The 19555-nt window shown below is 44.3% G+C and overlaps 1 protein-coding gene across 1 annotated transcript in view; it reads left to right on the top strand.

Annotated features, from left to right (window-relative positions):
• Positions 1 to 889: 889 nt before the first annotated feature.
• The window catches only part of ERAP1 (endoplasmic reticulum aminopeptidase 1), a 530688-nt gene continuing 512022 nt past the window's right edge, over positions 890 to 19555 (top strand). The window contains exon 1 of the mRNA XM_078675432.1: positions 890 to 1008. The gene's annotated coding sequence lies outside the window, so the exon portion shown is untranslated. The remainder of the gene's footprint in view (positions 1009 to 19555) is intronic.

Raw genomic sequence — 19555 nt, 5'->3', positions numbered from 1 at the left:
CCATAGTTGTGTAGACATGGGCGCCAGCCAGTGAACATTGGGAACCATGGACATATTGTACAGTTGGAAAAAAGTTAATTTGTTAATTGTTAAAAAGGGGAGATATGTAGTATGCGCTCTAGTCTACTAGCGTAAACGCGGTGACGCGTTACGCTGTAGACAGGAGCGCGAGACTCGCGCATGCGCAGCAGAGTGTTGGGAGAAGGCGCGAAAGGGAAAAACGGAGTTGGCGACCGGAGCGATTCCTGTGTAGACGCTCGGCGCCCTTATGCTCTGATCACTTGTTATGGATGAGAATAAATGATTTGTACACCATCAGAGTCTCAGTGTTCAGTGTGGGAGCTACTAACATTACATATAACTTTCAAATATATAAATTGCAACCTTAGCAGCTGTGGTTCAAAGATTAATGTAATGTCATTTCCTGTGATGTCATCGTGTTCATCAACATTTTCACACGTATACAACCCTGCCCCTTGTTGATCACAGTATGTTAGCTAGTATGAAGTTCAGGGTTTTTCTGTTTCAGGTCATGCTCATCGGGTCGGTAAGTTCAATAGACGCACATCAAAACTATAACTCCCGGGCTGCACTGGGTTGTCAAATGGAAGTTTCGACCGAAAATGCTTATATTTTGAGAACAGGTGAAGCCCTTCAGATAGTCTCCTCCACAGAGTGGATTTCCTTCAGTAAGTCACGGCAACTAAACTCCTAGCGTGCGGTGAATCGTGTTATTTTTCAATCCGGTAGACCATATCCATTCACAGCGAAAACCATCCTTAAAAAACATGTCACAACACATATGCTTAATTGTTCGAAGCGCTGGAAAGCCCCTTGCTTATCAAGCAATTGATTTAGTTCGACGCGAGAGGGCGCTGTTTTATAGAATGATGCTTCCTGCTTCGTAGAGAAACGCGCTGTGAAAATGAAACCGAAAATAAAAACTGAACGATTGCAACCCTTACTGGTTTCTCTTCTGCACGTCATTTCGGAGACAGCAGGCAGTTGGTAAATATCTCTTATTTCTTCGTTATTTTAGAGATTCAGTTATCTGAAAAAATCAGGAATGTGTTGGATTCTCGTTGCAATGAATCGATTGTCTTTGATTACATTGTTCCATGCATATGTTGGCCACGTGAGCTGCCCCCGCAGTTTGTGTACGAGACCTCGCAGTGGGGGTGTGCTGAGAACGTTGTCGGAGGTTTTCACTGTATTGCGTGCCGCACAGTGTGCAGGGTGATGTCGAGTGCGTAAATTAAAGTTTGACACTTTGCCCAGTACCACAATGTGTTGTGCCAGTGGGGAAGTTCTTACTTCAACCCGTGTTTCCTGGTTACACGTTGTGTCGTATTCCTGCTGGATTCATATCTATAGTCTTCTCTCTCCAATGGAGGAGGGGGGGGGGGGCAGGAAGAGGGGGGAGGTAAGAAAACGTTCCTGCTGCCTGGCACCTGTGTACCAGAGCTGAGCGTTGGTGCCCTTTCAAGAGCTGCCCTTGCAACACTTATGTGAAATGACCGTGCAGTAGGTGCGGCACCGCGAGATTCGCAAGCGGTAACCCCTACAGAACTGGAATCCCTCAAACCAAAGACCATCATTTCATTCAGCCCTATCCAGAAGACAGAAGTCAAACCCTCTCCTTCTCTTTGAAAGTCAGGAATATCATGTGCAAAAACTTCCAGAGACATAGAATTAATGCAAGGCCCAGATATTACCCAGGGTATTTTGTGCACCCAATTTCAGGTATCCGTACTGAAAAGGCAATGACATGCGGTTTTAGGTCTCGCCTGTCAATGCGCTTGCGCATTAAAGGCGAGATATATAGGGGCTTATCGAGAGTTTACCAAACAGGCGATTTGATGCTGTGCCCATGCGCTTTTAGCTCAATGCGCAAGCGCATTGAGCTAAAAAGCGCGTGCACAGCATCAAATCGCCAGCCATCTGTTCCCCAGCTTGGTGCCGCCAGCAGCTCTTCAAAGGATTTCTCCTCCTCTAATTATTCACGGCCGGCAGGCCGTGTCTCGTTATTTTTTACTTTAAACACAACTCCGGGCTTTCACGGCCGGCAGGCTTGTCTTTAATAACTAGAACAGTGCTTTAAGTTGTTGATTCTTGTGCTGCAAAAGTTTTCTTTGTCTGAACGTGTAAAGCTAGTCCATCTGGTTATTTTTTGTTGATTGTGCAGCCCAGCTTCCCTCCCACAAGCTTCTCCCAGCGTGCGCTCTGCCTCAGGCCGGCATTTCTCCTCCCCTAATTATTCACTGCACGGCCTGCTGCTCCCCGTGCATCTCGTTCCTAACTGTGCTGACCACATGCTTAAAATGCTTTTACTTTACGTGGTTACGTTTTTTCTTAAGTAATTCCCACTATCCTGCATGCGGATTGCCTTTCGCTAAATATTTTCTCTCGTGGTGTTTTTATTATTCTTTTTCATACTGAGGGGTTTTCTAACTCTAAAATATATTGGCACACAAAGCTCTTACTTGGCAATACTTTGAATTTGCTTCTGTATTGGAGGATAAGCATTGATGGGTACTTGGAATGCTATTCTGTATTATGCCATACATTTCATAGATAACAAACATTTTTAGTCTTGAATGCAGCTATCTAGACGGCATTGCATGGTGCGAGTCGTTGGATAGAGTTCTTGTTCAGAAATGTATTTTACTTCTGTTTGCTAAATAAAAATGACTGCCAACCATATTCCAAAACCAGTCGTTTTTTGACCGTTAGACTGTCTAGAAGAATATATTATAGTTGCAATTACTGTTATTGTTCACAAAATGTTCTTTTTTCTCCTTTACGCCTTTGGCCATTGAAAGACTATTTCATTTTTTACAATCGTTTCAGTAAATAACTAGAACAATGCCTTAAGTTGTTGATTCTTGTGCTGCAACAGTTTTCTTTGTCTGAACGTGTAAAGCTAGTCCATCTGGTTATTTTTTGTTGATTGTGAAGCTCTCATTGGTTGCTAATCTCTTAAAGTTGTGACCAATATGTAACCAGAGTAACTGGTGTTTAAGGAACGAGTAAATATCTACCGCCCTCATGCCCTCACTCTACCACACTCACTCTACTGTCCTCATTCTACCAATCTACCGCCCTCACTCTACCGCACTCACTCTACCGTCATCATTCTACAACTCTACCGCCCTCTCTCTACCGCCCTCACTCTACCGCCCTCATTCCCTCACTCTACCGCCCTCACTCTACCACTCTACCGCCCTCATGCCCTCACTCTACCGCCCTCACTCTACCACTCTACCGCCCTCATGCCCTCACTCTACCGCCCTCACTCTACCACTCTACCGCCCTCACTCTACCGCACTCACTCTACCGCACTCACGCCCTCACTCTACCGCACTCACTCTACCGCCCTCACACCCTCACTCTACCGCCCTCACTCTACCACTCTACTGCCCTCACTCTACCGCCCTCACTCTACCACTCTACCGCCCTCACTCTACCGCTCTCATGCCCTCACTCTACCATCCTCACTCTACCGCTCTCACTCTACCGCTCTCACTCTACCACCCTCACTCTACCACCCTCCCGCCCTCACTCTATTGCCCTCCCTCTATCGCTCTCCCTCTCGCTCTCCCTCTACCGTCCACCCTCTATCGCCCTCCCTCTATCTAACATCTTCCCTCTATCTATCTATCGCACTCACTCTATATATTGCATCAACATAGCATCACTCAGCACTACCACTGCGTCACTCAGGGGCACCACACATCACTATGCGCAACAACAGCATCACTACACGCCACAGCATCACTTGTAGCCAAAACAACATCACTCAGCGCCACAACACCATCAATCTGTGCAACAATTCAACAACAACTGGTTCAATCATTTTCTAGCAATGTTTCAAACTTTATTACAAATGTCAGAACAATATGTTAAAGGTTATCACTTCTGTTTATGTTAAAACATTTTTATTTGTCAGGTTAATACATGTAAAACAGGGGAAAAGTATATATTGTACCTTTACTAATGCTATACATGTAACATGTGATAATTTTATAACTATTGCCATTTGTAAAAACTTAATTAATACTTTTATATTTTGCAAAAATCCCAAAACATTTTCCTCACCAAAAGCTCAAACTTTTCTATTGCGAGACCTATTGCATTTCCAATGCTTGTTTCTTTTTCTCGCGCTGCATACCTCTTTCCACATAGGTTTAACCTATGTAAGTTTCTTCGGGTAACACCTAGAGAAATTTGCACATGAAAAATTCTGGGTACTTGTGCAATTTGTGCTTAGCTTGTAATATGAAACGGTGAACAAACAACGTTTGAGCCTGATTTTATCATCAATGAACTCGGAAGGAGCTCACAGGTGTAAGAAGTAAAGTACATAAATTACCACTCGTGGGGTAGGGGAAGAGACTGAAAACAGTTTACATTTGATATACATACCAGTTCATGTGGGGCACATAACTTCAAACGAGGGCCCAATACTATTGTAAAATAATGTGTGTGCATGAACCAGAAGTACCTGAGCCATGAAAATTGTCTTAAGAAGCAGAAGAACTGTTTTATAGTTTTATAATAGTGGAACTGACTTTTATATTAATGCTTGTTTACCTGGACTTCTATCTCTCCCTCACCCTTTATAGAGAGATCCTAATTCAGAGTTCAGATCAGGAAAAGGAAGACCCCAGGCTTGGGCACAGGCCAAAGCACATCCTATTCCAGGGCCTTCCGTTACAATATCCCTTTATATAGGGGTAACACCAGGCATCCTTGTGATAAAGCACCCTACAAATCTTTAACAGGATTGTAAATGCAGTTGTTACTGAAGCAAAGGCTTGAGCCAGATTTAGTGAGAGCCCACAGTTAGATATATTTATGCCTTTCTGCCATGGAGCTATACTTCAAATTTGTCGATTGCTAATAGGCAAGTACATTCTGCCAATCTGTGACTGGGGTGAGTGTCTGAAAAGATTCAGCTCTCTGTTCATCTCCTTGTGTTTGCTTTGTCGCCCTAAGTTGGCAAGGTATGCCCAGACGTGGGTCCCTTGCTCACTTTGCCACTGGATTCGAGCTAGCCTGGCTGATGAGGGCTGTGAGCCCGAAACCGGTCCCTGGATGCTTGTTTCCGGTCCAGGAAAGACCTGGCTTGGCAGTTCGGGCTGGACTGTTCCCTTGAGGCACAGGGTCAAGACTGATTTGCATATAGCTGTGTCTGAACTGGGTTGGCGAAGTGAGGTAAATAATGATGGTGGATCAACCCAGATCTGTGACTGGGGGTGAGTGTCTGAAAAGTTGCAGCGCTCTGTCCATCATTTCCTTGTGTTTTCTTTGTCACCCTAAGTTGGCAGGGTATACCCAGATGTGGGTCTTTTGCTCACTTTGCCACTGGATTCAAGCTAGCCTGGCTGATGAGGGTAGTTAACTGGTCCCAGGATGCTTGTTTCCTGTCCAGGGAAGACATGGCTTGGCAGTTCGCGCTGGACTGTTCCCATGAGGCACAGAGTCAAGACTGATTTGCATTTAGTTGGATCTGAACTGGGGTGGCAAAGTGAGCTAAAGAATGATGATCGATTCAACCCAGATCTGTGACTGGGGGTGAGTGTCTGAAAAGTTTCAGCGCTCTGTCCATCATCTCCTTGTGTTTGCTTTATCTCAAATACAGGACACAATATTAAAACACAGATCCTTTTGCACATGTGATTGTAGGTCAGTAGGAATGGCCCTACCCCCACATGTCCAGATTTGTTTATTCGTTTTGAGGTGTATTGCTCTGTCACTACTGACGCACTAGATAAAAAGTAGTCCCCGTTGCAGGAGGCAGGCCAGTAAAGAGTGCTCAGTGGGGATTCTGGTAGGAATTAAATCATCAAAAACTGCTCTAAGTATTGTCAACTCTTAAGCAATGACAGAGAAGACAATACTTGGAAGGACGCCAGTGTTCTACTCCAGCTGAAGTTCATCATATAAACTTTTATAACGGCCCTTTACCACATCTCCTCCTTTTGGGAAGCTGTTGTAAAATCCCAGGTTTGCCGGAAGGGTTGTGTAGCAAGCCCCCAACTCATGGAACCAGAACTGACAGTGGAATATCACCAGCTAATAGGAAGCTTGAAGTTAGTCATTGCCACCATGCCCTTCTTTTTTTCACAAACTGTACAGTTTGTCTATTAGTGGAACATGTATCGTTCCAGTGTATCTCTTGGTAGGTGCTTGAGGTATGGGAGCACTCTTCCTGACCCTCGGTGGTAGAGAGGGGAAAAAGAGAGTGGAAGCCTGGAGTGAACTTCATATCTTTAAGTGGCCCTTGCAGACACCCTAGTCACTGTGTCCGGTCCAAGACCCATGCACAGAAGCACTGCTTGGGAAGCCCCTCTTGCCAAATAAATGGGCTATTTTGGCAATTTGGGGTTGGGAGTGGGGTTGGAGCTGGGGAGTTTGGCCCCAGAGTCGCCCCACCCAGGGCAACGAACCAACCACTGATATTTATGAAAAATATACACCCATGAGAGGCCAGGGTGGTTGAAAACAGGTTACTTTTGCGTGTGAAACATTGATGTCTCCATGTTTCATTTTGGGGCCAATGTATGTGGCAGGAATTCTGTGAATTCTTACAGATTCCAGAAGTTTCTGACACAAAAGTGAGGAAAATGCAGGATTTTAGCCAGACTTTGAGGGTTGCATATTACTGTATGTAGGAACACTTAGTGGGATATGTGCATGTTACACTCTGGGCTTCTAGGTGTGCAGTAATGAAAAATATGTCAGGGATTGTTAATTTTCCCTCGGAGCCTATCCCTTCAATTAACTACCGACTCATACCAGATGGTTTTGGCACTATCAGTAGTAATGGGTTCAAAGAGTAAATACTAATAACAGTATCAGAATACTGAGCTCATGACTTACTGGTAGGAAGTAAAGCCATGTTAAGGCACCAGCTACTTTGCTATCCATTCACACTGCCAGCCAAAGGCCCAACACAACACAACACTTACATCAACAAACCAGCACAGTTCAAGGAACCCTTACATGCAGACGCCTACAGGACTGAAACAACAATCACACCATCATCCTTCCATTCATCAGTAGGCTTACATACAATTACAAGTCCAGCAAACCCCTACACACATACTGCCACCAATGTGGCATACATATCTCCAACCAATAGTCACCCATGCTGCCAGTCAATAGCCACTGATAGTTAATGCTGTCTTCTGCCTGGCACTCTTACCTTGAGCATCTGTCTTCTTACAACACAAGATTCCTATGAAAACAAAGTTAGGCTAAGCATTGACTACCTGTTCATGTCTCTGTCTCATTTAGAGCACTGACTTGTACTGCTCAAGTGTCATGTGCACCTTTACTAACATCTTCCGTAGGCAGCCTGCTTGCTGTCAGTAAGACTTGTCTTTCATGGACTTTCAGCACCGTCACTGCACTACGCCCAACTCCTTCTGTTTGTGGAAGTAATATGAGGGGGGTCTCAGGATGCACCTGTGGCCATTCCTGGACAGTGCAAGCATATCTTCTGTTGAACACTGATACAAACATTCTGGAGCACATTCTTCTACTAAGTTCCCTAAAGGACACTTCTGGAAAGACTGAGCGTTTTAGGGTTTGGTGTACAGGGTATGTTTTCGAAATGTGGTGTATTTCCCATCACCCAATATGTGCAGTGCATTGACAGTATTGCACTTGTAATGTGGCAGATGGGGCACTCGCCATGTTTCGACAGAGGATGAATGTGGCAAGAAGGCACCTGCTTGACCTATGTAAGAAGTAATGAGCATTGTGATGTGTATCACTCCAACTTTGGCCATCTGCTTTCTGCCTACATGAGATCCATATGGAAACAAGCCTAGGTTGAGCTTTGTCTACCAGTTTATGCCTCTGTCTCACTTGGAGTCCTGGCTAATAGCTCCTGGGTGCAAGGGGCATGTTAACTAATGCCTCCTCATGGTAGCCTGCTAAGACTCAGGCACACTTGTCTTTTATGTGCCTGTAGCGCACTCACTCCACTAAATCCAACTCATTCTATTGGGCAGAAGTAAGATGAGGGTGTTTGAAGATGCACTTGTTGCCCTCTCCTCGGACAATGTAAACATATCTGCATGTTAATATTGAGGTAAACCTGCTGAAACAGATTCTCCTAAGTTCTCTAAAGAGTACTTCCATAATCACAAAGGGCCTTAGATTTTGGAGGAGAGGGTCCTTTGTCAGAACATGGTGAATGTCCAATCACCACTTATGTGCAGTGCATTAACTATAATGTACTCCTAATATGGTGGACAGAACAACTGCCAAGTTTTAATGGAGAATAAAGATGGTAAGTTGGCCATAAGCAAGACTAATTTGTACTTATTTACTGGAGTCGGTTAAGACCCATTAAATGAAATCTAATTAGGGATGAAAAACGGTCTTTAATTATGATAACTTCTTTATTGGAAGACGAATTGAAAGACTTTCAAATGTATATGTAACAATTTGAAAGGTTGCTTAGCAAGTCAGGTAATGGCCAATGGAAGGTATGAATACATACACAGCCTTTTAAAGGCACATATTAAGTATTAATAAGACTTTTCCAATTCAGTCAGTTCCCCAGAACTTCATGTTTCTGTGGGGCAGAGTCAGGCGAGTTGCTAGCACAGCCTGGCTGTGAAGGACAGTTAAAAGTAGTCTCCTTTCTCTTTCCTTTCTGTTGGCAAACTGCATCAACAATACGGGTTCATTCTGTGTTGCAGAAAAGCATTTGACAAAGTGCTGATCCTACGGCCTTGCAATGTCCTTCACAACAGATGAAGTCGATGCTTCTGCTTCTACAGCAGTAATACTGTCTATAGCCCCCAACTGAAAGTTAAGGAAGAGCATCAGTCTTTCTTTGATGATCTTATAATAGACATTATAGGCATTGTATGTTGCAGACTGAATCAGGTGGCTAACCCATTTCATATAGCGCACAAGTTTAATAACTTGCATTATATGGTTGAAATACCACGTACTTGTTGTCATAAAGTATACAGCCGGGCTTGTGAACTTCTATCACCTGACTCCAAACTTTGACTAGTGAAATGCTCTCATCATGAACTGTAGTGAGGACATATACATCCTGCCTATCTGAGAATTTGATAGCTAGCAGTTCATTACAATTCAACGCACTGCTGTAACCTCTTTGAACCTTCTTACAAATAAGCTCCTGGGTCAGTCCTTTCTGAAGAGTTTAAATAGTACCGCAAGGCACAGTACCAGCATTGTACAGCCCCCTGAGCTGCACCACTCCGGTATTAAAGTGGTACATAAAGGTGATAACCTTTACGTTGAGTGATTGTGTAAGCTTCCTCAGAATCTTCTCACTAATTTGTACCATTGGATGGGTAACCTGCAAGTGGTAATGTGGAGTCTTTCACATTATATACTATCAGGCTGTGTACATGACCAGTGAAGCTCTCACACAAAATGTACATCCTGATGCTCTCACTAGCACTTTTGTTTGATATGTACTACTCTTTGAATAGAATCAACAACTTGTTGGCTGGTATATTCTTCCCAGGAGTATAAATCTCTGGAAACTTGATGCACAGATATTCCACAGCAAGCCAACATTTAGTCAACCTGCCATGGTCTGATTGGTGACAGGACAACATTGCAGAATTAACATTGAACTGCATCTTACCCTAAAGAATAAAAAAACTATCTCTGACCATGACCTGTGAGAAGCTGTGTGTTGCCCCCACTGTATGAGTAAACCAGTAGGACCATACAGCTTGTTTGCGCAAAATTCCGATGTTCGCATAAGGCTCAGACATTTCTTCAATTCTCTGTGAGAAGTGGGAGTCAATTGGTGTGCCTTAGAATGAGAGGCCAGAGTGCCTTCATGCTCCCTCAGAAACTGTTCAGTGCACAGTCTCCTCAAGGAAGCCAACATCCAGAAAAATACAGAAGTAGTCAATTGGCAAAACATTTGCAATGTTGACTTTACATCCTGCATCTGCAGTGAATGGGGTCATTTGTGGCTGAATGCATGCAATACCCTACCACTGCTGATTGGGCTACTTTGCCACTGCCTCTCAGCCACACAGATTGTGGTCAAAACAGGGTTGGTGGTATAGGTAAAAGGGTATAGGCGCCAATAGGAAGTTTCACTAAATATTTGTTTGGACAGAATCTGAGTGGTGACGGTGCTGAAGGGTGAGGGAGAACAACCTGTCTCCCTAAGTGTTTGAGGCCTAGGGAACAAGACAAAATGATCGGTATACCCCAGCACACGTAAATTCAAAAATGATTGTTTCAGATGTTATTCACACATAAACAGTAAAGTAATCAATCCATTTTATTCCAGTCATATATCAAAGAAGTCTTTATTCGATTGATGCATCATAAAAGACATACATTACAAAATATACATCAATAAAAGTTTTGTAAACTGGATAAAACATCTAAGACCATATAAAATCACATATACAGGCTTCTTATGAAAGAATACAAAATTAACAGTAACACAATAATTCCCAGAAAATCACAAGATAAAAGGACTACTCATATGCAAGTAAGCATAAATCGTTGTTAATCCCTAGTTATTTATTTTTGATGAACCTGGTTCTAAGAATCCAAGCCCATCCTATATATTTAGCCACACCCGCTACAATTAATGGGGACAAATTAGTTCTTAGGATTCTGCTGGCAATGACAGCCGAGCGGGTGCCTAGGCTTCTGCAGACCGGACTTAGCCATTTGGATCTGGGGGCAGCATATAGTGGACATACAAACATAAAATGGTTTAAACTTTCTCCCTGACCGTGGCAGTTTGGACAATGCCCTGTCCCACCAGAACCCCACTTTTTGGTGAACTCCCTTAGTGGCAGCGAACCACATCTGAACTGGTGGAATAATTTGCGGTCCGAGGGCTTTGTTATCATGTCCCAATATTTTTCAAGCTTTGGGGCGTCTTTAAAGTCAATAAATAGACTAGTAAGATTGCTTGAACTCAGTCTCAAATGTCTATTAAAAACCACCCAGTCCCAATATTTTGAGGGGAAAGTTGCAGATTCGGGAGTTAACCACAGATCACTATACCCCAAAGCATACAAGGATGATCTTAAGTCCTTAAACCAGCCTATATTTAAAGAACCAGGAAGATCTCTAACCTCCAAACATGCCCTAGCATATAAAAGGAGTTCTGGCGTCGTCCATAGACGTCTCCAAAATGCCAATGGACGAAATCTCGCCTGATCCTCCACAGGTTGGCACCCAAGATCGTACAAAAGCGGGATCCGCGGTGTTGACTGAGGCAGACCCGTTGCCACCCTAAGGAATTTATTTTGGGCTGATCTCAGGGGGTCCAATTTGCTAAAGCCCCATAGTTCCGCTCCGTATAAAACAGAGGGAAGAACCTTAGAACCATAGATCTTAATTAAAGGTGAGATTGGCCGAGTAAAAGAGCCTTTATGCTCTTTGATCAAAGCACCTCCTATCTGCAGGTGCTTTAGAGCCATAAGCTCAACCTGATGGGACCAACTTAGTGTCTCGCTAAAAGTAACACCCAAGTAGGTAAATAACTTGGTTTGTTCCAGGGGCGTACCCCCCATAGTAACCCTTGCACTGATCTGATTGTGTCCTCTTAGAACCATAAATTTTGTCTTGGACACATTCACTTCAAGCTCATGTTCGCTGCAGAATAACTCAAACCTCGACAGGGCCTGTTGAAGACCCTGTCTGGTTTTTGAAATCAAAAGAGTATCGTCAGCGAACATGAGCAAGGGAATTTTCATTCCTGCTAAAGTCGGGGCGTCTGTGGGATGATTATCAAAATAATTAGTAACCCTATTAATATATAAAGAAAAGAGGGTAGGGGCTAAAACACACCCTTGCCTAACACCTTTAGCAACAGGAAACCTATCCGTCACCTCCCCTGGCTTGCCCCAACGTACTTGGGCATAGGTATTTGCATGTAGATTTATCAAAAGACGCACAAGGGGGACTGGCATACCCAGTTCGAGTAAACACTTCCATAGCCCAGCCCTCGGAACAAGGTCAAAAGCAGACCTCAAGTCCACGAAGGCTGCATAGAGATTACCCTTACCTAAAAGAACCGTCTTTCAATAGAGAAGCATAAAACGAAAGGCCTGGTCTAAGGTGCTCACATGGGACCTAAATCCAGCTTGAAGTGGAGTTAGGATATTATACTCGTCAATCCATTCCTGAATCCTGGCAAGGTCAAGACGGGCTGTGATTTTTTGGACCGCGTCTATGAGGCTGATCGGCCGGTAGTTGGATGGAACCGACCGATCGCCTTTCTTGTATATAGGCAGGATTTCGGCCCCTGCCCAGGATTCGGGAACTCTTGCATCTGTGGCCAAGGCATTGGCCAACTGAACCAAATAAGGTACCCAAAGGTCCTGGTCTTGTTGGAATAAATCGGCTGGAATACAGTCCGGACCAGGTGCCTTTCCCCTTGGAATAGATTGCAGGACTGTTTTTACCTCTCTGCTCGTAAACTCAAGGGGATCAACCGGTAATGGCCAACAGATATTATCCTGCACGCGCCTGGGGCACCTAAATTGGTCCTCAAAGTAGCGAACCCATTGTTGTTGATCCACCGAGGCTGGACTAGGCCGATCATCCTGTGACAAGCCCCATTTGAGTAAATGCCAAAACCGTTGCATGTTCCTGGAACTACATGCTTCTGTTAGATTTAACCACCGTTCTTCATCCCAGTTGGCCTTAGCAATATGTTTAGCAGCGTTAAAAGCCTTCCTACAAGACTTAATTAAATCAGGATTCTTAAGTTTTAAAGCTTTAAACAGTTCGACATGGGACCGACGGCACTCATCGTTAAACCAGTTGGAGGTTTTCATATTCCCCCTACTACCCCTTTTGGAAGTAGATTTAATAATCAGTTTTTTTAAAGACATAAACAAGCTAGTATGGGAGTCAGTAATAATTGTGTTAATCTCCTCCTGTGAATCACCTTTAGAGATTACTGCCAGAGTATTAGAAACCAAAGATCTAATCGTTTTACGAGCTTCAATATCGACACAGATTTTTGGCCAACGTACCCTCCTTGTGTCATTAGTGAGTACTACTTCATCCTGGACTAAATTAGACATACATTTAACTGGCCCAGAAAAACTGAAATCCCTTCTTTCCACCACCAGTGGGTCATGATCACTTTCCGGGCGAGATGTTACCTCCATATCTACTACCACAGGCCACAATTTAACATCCAGTAATACATAGTCAATGCGGCTACTAAATCTGCCATTACTGAAGGTGTGTTTGCCCAGCCTATCGGAGCGCGCTCTACCATTTAGGGCACGCAAGCCCTGATCCAAACACAAACCTTTAATAAAGATAGCCGCCTGGGACCATTTTTTTATCGGGGCAAGATCAAGCTGGGGAATCCCCCAAGCCAAATCCTCAGTCTCGGTTAAAAGGCCGTCATCCAAACTCAGTGGTTCAAAACAGGTATTTAAGTCGCCCATTACAACCTTGTGTCCAACTACCGGGACATCACTTAAAAAGTCATCCAGACGGAGGAGGGTTGGAGAGACCCTACCACCCTGGGTGCCCCTAGCATATATATTGATCAATAAGATGTTCAAGCCGCTGGTAGTTTTGATGTTAACCAGTAGTATGTCGGGGCTATCAATAAAAACTTCCTCTGCTGTCACACCCTCATATTGGCGAACCCAAACAGTCAAGCCACCCATGGCTCGGCCTCTGTGCCCTCTAATTGCTGGTTTGCTAAAGTTCAGGTAGCCTGTAAGGAACATTGGTAGAAGTGCCCAGGTTTCCTGAAAGGACCAATCGTCACCACGACGTATAAAGTTAACCCAATCTGGGATGCACATCCGCGATTCGAGTCCAGCTATGTTCCAGCTTCCCAGGATGGTACCATTTCTGTCTGCTGAAACGCTGGTAATGTCATTGGCGGAGGAGTGAACTTCATCAGACACAGAGGCGATTTCTTCTTGCAAAGGGACGACTCCATGTGTAGAGACACTGTCCACCATTGTGTCATCAGTACCAGTACAAGGGAGCCCACCCTGAATGCCTGGCGCCATTATAGCACTCTCACCAGTTAGATCAGCATGTAACACTGATTCGAGTCTCGAATCCATATCACCAGTCCCGCACAGATAACCAGAGCCCCCTTAACATTATGGACTAATTGGCCCATTAAGTCTTTATCATGACAGGGTAAATTAACTAGGGCATCAACAGTACCCATACAGTCTATATTACCCTCTTTAGCCCTGGAAAGAATGACTGGTCAATCATTATACTCCAGCCCCGATAAGGGCTCATAAAGGTTCCTCAACGGGATGTTCAAATACTCATTGGGCTGGATATATTTACTGTGTTTGTTTAAGTTGGAATAAAAACTTTGGGGCTGACGAAAGTTTGAAGAAGCTGGTATAAGGGATAACCAGAAAACTGGGAATTAGGGTTAACCCAGTTCGGAGTAAGAGAAGAGCTATTATAGGTAGATTGTGAATAAGATCGAAACAGGGCCTCAGGGTTTATTGATGGACCATGAAAACTAGGAGTAAAATTGGACCATTTAAGGGGATGGTGATCTCTTTTTAAGCGATGTTGGCCTTGTGGATTGAGCAGAGTCTCGGGGTAAAAATAACTTAGATTCCGTGTGGAAATCCCCCCCTCGTTGTTTCCCACATACCAATCGGTAAGGTGGGGGACGACTCTGTGATCTCTAAAATTAATGATCACGGTATCACCCTCGATATCCTTTGGGCGAGGACCCACCCACTTGCATCTTCTAACTGAAATAATATCCCCGTTAAGATGGGCAGGAAGGGGTCTGTTAGTTTTCAGCCAGAAGATGACTTTATTTTTTAAATTTACATTATTTTCCCTGTTCCCATTGGAGATTGGGGGCACACCCGTCAGAATAATAACAAAATTGGCCGAATCAGGGGGGAGTTCTACAATGTTCCTACGATTTAAAGATTGTCTGTTAGTGGAGTTGTCAGGTTTAACTGGCCCTTGTTTTACAGATGGCTTTAATCCCTCAGAGGATGGCTTATTACTGGACGACATCGGCTTCATTTTAGCAGGATTAGTTGCACATGGGGGTTTAGATGACAAATCCGGGGCCTTAAATTTTTTATGGGCTTCAGTATTACTGTTGTTTTCGGAATAACTGCTAGGAGCGATAATAGTGACGCTAGACTTAGATGAAGGAGCTGACTGCCTATCAGAGCTCATAGGGTGGGGTATAGCCACAGGAGCTAAGAGGCGATCCATTTTTTCTCCCAATAACCTTACACGCTCCATGAGAGGTAACATATATGATTTTAGGAGTTTCTCAATAATATCGAAACACTCCTTGTTAAACCCGGTAGTAACATCCACAGGTAGAATTGGTATGTGGGAAGTACCAGTGGGAGCCTCAACCACTGGAAGTACCATAAACTCAGTAGTTGGATTAACTATAAAAGGAGAAAGAGTTTGTTGACTAATACCTTTTCTCTTAACGCCACCCTTTTTTCTTTTTTTCCTAGGTGGGGAACACACAGCCCTTTTCATTTTTGTAGGCTTAGATCCGGTGGTACCATTAGTTAGTGGCAAAATAATCTCACCCGGGCCAGCACTATCACAAGAGCGATTAGTAAGGGTTGAGTGCAAGTTGGGAGTAGTAATCTGAGCGACTGGGGTATTAAGATCAATGAGACTAATGGAGACAGAGGAAGAGTTATTAATATGACCCTCACTATTGATTATGGAACGAGCGGGGGAAATATTAGGGGCCCGAAATATACTGGGAATTTGGTCAATACTTAACATATCCGCTTCACTGGCCGACTTCCCTTGCACAGCCAATTCCTGCGTGCTATTTAATTCTGGTTGGGTGGACAAGGGAAATGTTTTAAGATGTTCAATAGAGCGACGACGCTCGGCGCGTCTCTCAGATAGAAGAAGTTCTTTATCAATCTCCTTGTTTGCCTTCTCGAAATATTTATCGAGAGGCCCAAGGAATGAAACGCCCACACCAGATGGAAGTGAACTGGACATATCAACGGCAAGACAGAATGTAACAATCTAATCCTATAACCACAGTCCAGCTACACTGAAAGATACAAAAAGTGAAATAAATAAACAATATAAGTCAGAGACCTGGCCCAGCCCGGCCTCCTTTGGCCCCTGACGGCCACAGACGGTCCCGCCCTTGTCCCGGGCTTCTCCCGGTCGCTCCCGCGCAGCGGGACACGTCTGTTGCAAATATAGAGTCAGTGAGAAAGGGGGAGGAGGAGCCTGCAGGGAGAGCGGCCCAGGTGGTGACAATTGGGGCTGGCGGGCGCTCCTGGGACTTGTAGTCCTGCGCCCACAACTCGCTCGCAGCCCTGCTCGAGCAAATGCCCCCAAACACAGGCACAGGCGTGGAAAGACTGACTCCTCAGTCAAGCGTCGCAGAAGATGCTGTCAGGCAAGCCCCACACGAAGCGGGACCCGCGCAGCGGGTTCCGCGAGCAGTTGATGGAAAGGCGAGGAGAAAAACAGCAACACGCAGTCCCAATGTGAAAGCACAAGAAAAGTGAAGTAATCCCATTTTATTCTTCTTTTAATCAGTCTTCAAGCTTTCAGTAAGTAAAATAGTCCCAAGCCAGATTGGCTTGTCAGCACATCATGACTGTCATGGGCATGTTTCTCAGAATCATCATCGGATGGCACTCCGCTTACTGAAAAATTACTTCCAGATATTGTTCCATGATCTTCTTCCTCAGATGATGTCTCAGTATCAACATCTGCCTGCCTAGAACTCTTCTCTGCTATTTGAGTTAGGTCCTGGGCAACAGTTGTCATCCTTAACATCATCTCTGTTAACTATCTAAAACTTTCCTACTCAAATAGGAAGGAATGAACGAAAAAGTGTGTGTGTGGTATGAGCTGAAAAAAGCGCAAGTGCAAATTAAGCAATGGCAACAATCCAGCACAATAATAAAATAAATAGGCACTTATCTCTCTACATGATGTGATTCAAAGAACTTCTCCAGAAAATCTAACAGAAAAAAAGAAAAATTACTTCAACTTGCAATACGTGCAATAAGGTAACCATATATATTAACAATAATAGTCTCTGGCACTGAAGGGAGCTACTTTGTGTGAGAATGTTCAAGCTATGAAAGTGCATACTGCCCCAACTCACACTGAAGGTAGCCAGTGACTGAAGTGACCATAACCCTTGCTCCTCGATGTGTGCTATGGTCGGCGAAAGCAAAATGTGCATGTCACAATAATAGATCAAAGGCTGAAGTGGACTGACACATTGCCTCAGTGGCAGCTGGTGAAATTTAAAAGTGGTGAGGCGTAAGGACATGCAAGCGTAGCAATCAGGCCCAAATATTGTTAGTTGAGATTGAGGGGTTTTTCCCTCTAGAAAAATCTGAACGGCAGGCAAAATTGTGTATTTTACTTCACATGTTCTTATAGAAGTTGATTTAAAAGCTATTGATTTGATGGACAGTGCGGAAGGGAAGAGTACTCTTGAACTATCCAAATCAATAAATCCTTCCTTCACACATAACAATGTAAGGGCTTCCAATTCCACATGTAGGATACTCATAATTCAAGGTATAAAGCTGAAACTGTTGGCTTTCTTCACTGAGATGGGCTGCTGTACAGCCAAAAAATAGTAAACACACACACAAAGTCACAATAGTGATTCAGATTCACAAAGACTCTGGGGCCGATTATGATGGCGGACGGACCTGAGTCCGTCCGCCACCATAGAGTTGGGGGGGACGTCCGCATGGGCAGCGGCGTTCCCCCCGTGAAGATTAGGATGTGACTGCCAGGGTGGCGGTCACATCCTCTATCCTTAACATTGCGGCGGGTGCAGCTTCAAGCTGCACCCGCCGCAATGTAAAAAATGCATACTTTGCTTTTGTATGCAGAAAGCGGCAGGCACCGCGCGGTGCCTGCCGATCTCTGCATACAAATGCAGGGGGGTACCATAGGTACCCCCCATGTGCACCCCCCAACCCCCTTCACCTAGGGGGCCCGCAATGGGCCCCCGCAGTGAAGTTCCACATGTTTTTCCACAGCGGAAAATCTGCCGCGGAAAAGCATCTTTTCAAGCATTTCCTAATATGGTGGACGGTGTCTGAGAGACACCTCCACCATATTAGAGCTTTTCCGCCGCGGTTGTAAGCCAACCGCGCCGGAATAGCTGCGGACAGAAAACAGGACCCACCAGCCATCCTAATGTAGCGGTGGATCTCTGGTGGGTCCGCTGCGTTTTTTCCGCATCCTCTGGGCCGGCGGTGGCTTCCGCCGGCCCGGAGGATGCGGAAAAACCGCAATCCTAATAGGCCCCTAAATACGTGCAGGGATAGAGACGTGAGTACTGTCTTTGCTCGTATTATTCCCTGGCACAAACAAGCTGCACAACTGTAATGTTCTACTGAACTGAAATGTTCTACTGCCAACCCTAAGGTGTCACTAATAGTACATAGAAAGAACCTTACTAGTATTGTGAAGTCACAAGAGGATACATTGGAAGGTAAGAACCATGTTCACTGTCACTAGTGTAAGTGTTCCCTATGTTCCTACATAGGTTTCTACCCCTAATTCTTGTAACTGTGAGATTGTCAATCAAGTTTTCCATCCTAGGTTTACAAGAAGTACGAGTACAGATGTCTGTAGGTTTCTGTAATAGACACAAAAACGGCAGTATTAGGGGTTATACGTTTCTGTTGGAAACACGTAGGGTTTGTAAGACAGGCCAATGCTGTGTGAGGGTCAGCATGTTTAGAGCAGTAACTCACATGTAGCATGCATCTGACATGTAAATGATAAAAACGTGTTCTGAGAAAATGCCCGAAATGCTATTGATTCTGCCCCGGATTTTTTTTTTAATTTCTTTTTTGAGTTTTGGTCATGTAACAATAAACTTAACCAGCAAACATTACCATTCAACAGTTCCAATAAAGCAGATTATCTAAACGTACCGTGATGGAAGAGCATTAGCACATTGCATTGATGGACATCAATATTCCCATTAGCATAAATAGTGTAGGGTAAACATTGCAGACATAATCAGGTCTAGTGTGAGCTAGGCCAAATCCCATGTGAGAGCACCGTCACCCATCAAGTTTTCTGCTCCTTATTTAATGTCCTGTCCAATACCGTTGTTATTGTGAAACAATTATGGAATAGATCTTAATGGAACTGGCTATGTCACATTACACAGAAGGCATGGCATTTAAAGTAATGTAAGAAAAAGGGGTTTCCTGTGAGGCTGTGTCAGACTTTAAGGGGGCCCAGTGTACTCCACTCAGTTCAATGAAAATAGGTCAGACAAGAACCGCAATATCCAGTAGCAATCAGTAAGCAGTTATGCAAAGCCAAGAGCATCCTCCACTAAGGTGGTAAGAAAACAGGTCGACTAACTCTAAAAATTCATGTGCTTATAACTTTGGCGTCGTTTGACGAATCTTTACGAACTTTTCCAAAAAGTTTCTCTTTTTTGATCAGCTCCTATCTTGAAAGTTTGGGGGTGATTGGTCAAGGGGGGGCTGAGAAAAAATGGGGGTCCCAAAATGTGTTTTCTCATTGC

The sequence above is a fragment of the Lissotriton helveticus genome, chromosome 2_1 (genome assembly GCF_964261635.1).
Source record: "Lissotriton helveticus chromosome 2_1, aLisHel1.1, whole genome shotgun sequence".
Taxonomy (NCBI): Eukaryota; Metazoa; Chordata; class Amphibia; order Caudata; family Salamandridae; genus Lissotriton; species Lissotriton helveticus.
This window is presented reverse-complemented; position numbering and strand designations above follow the sequence as displayed.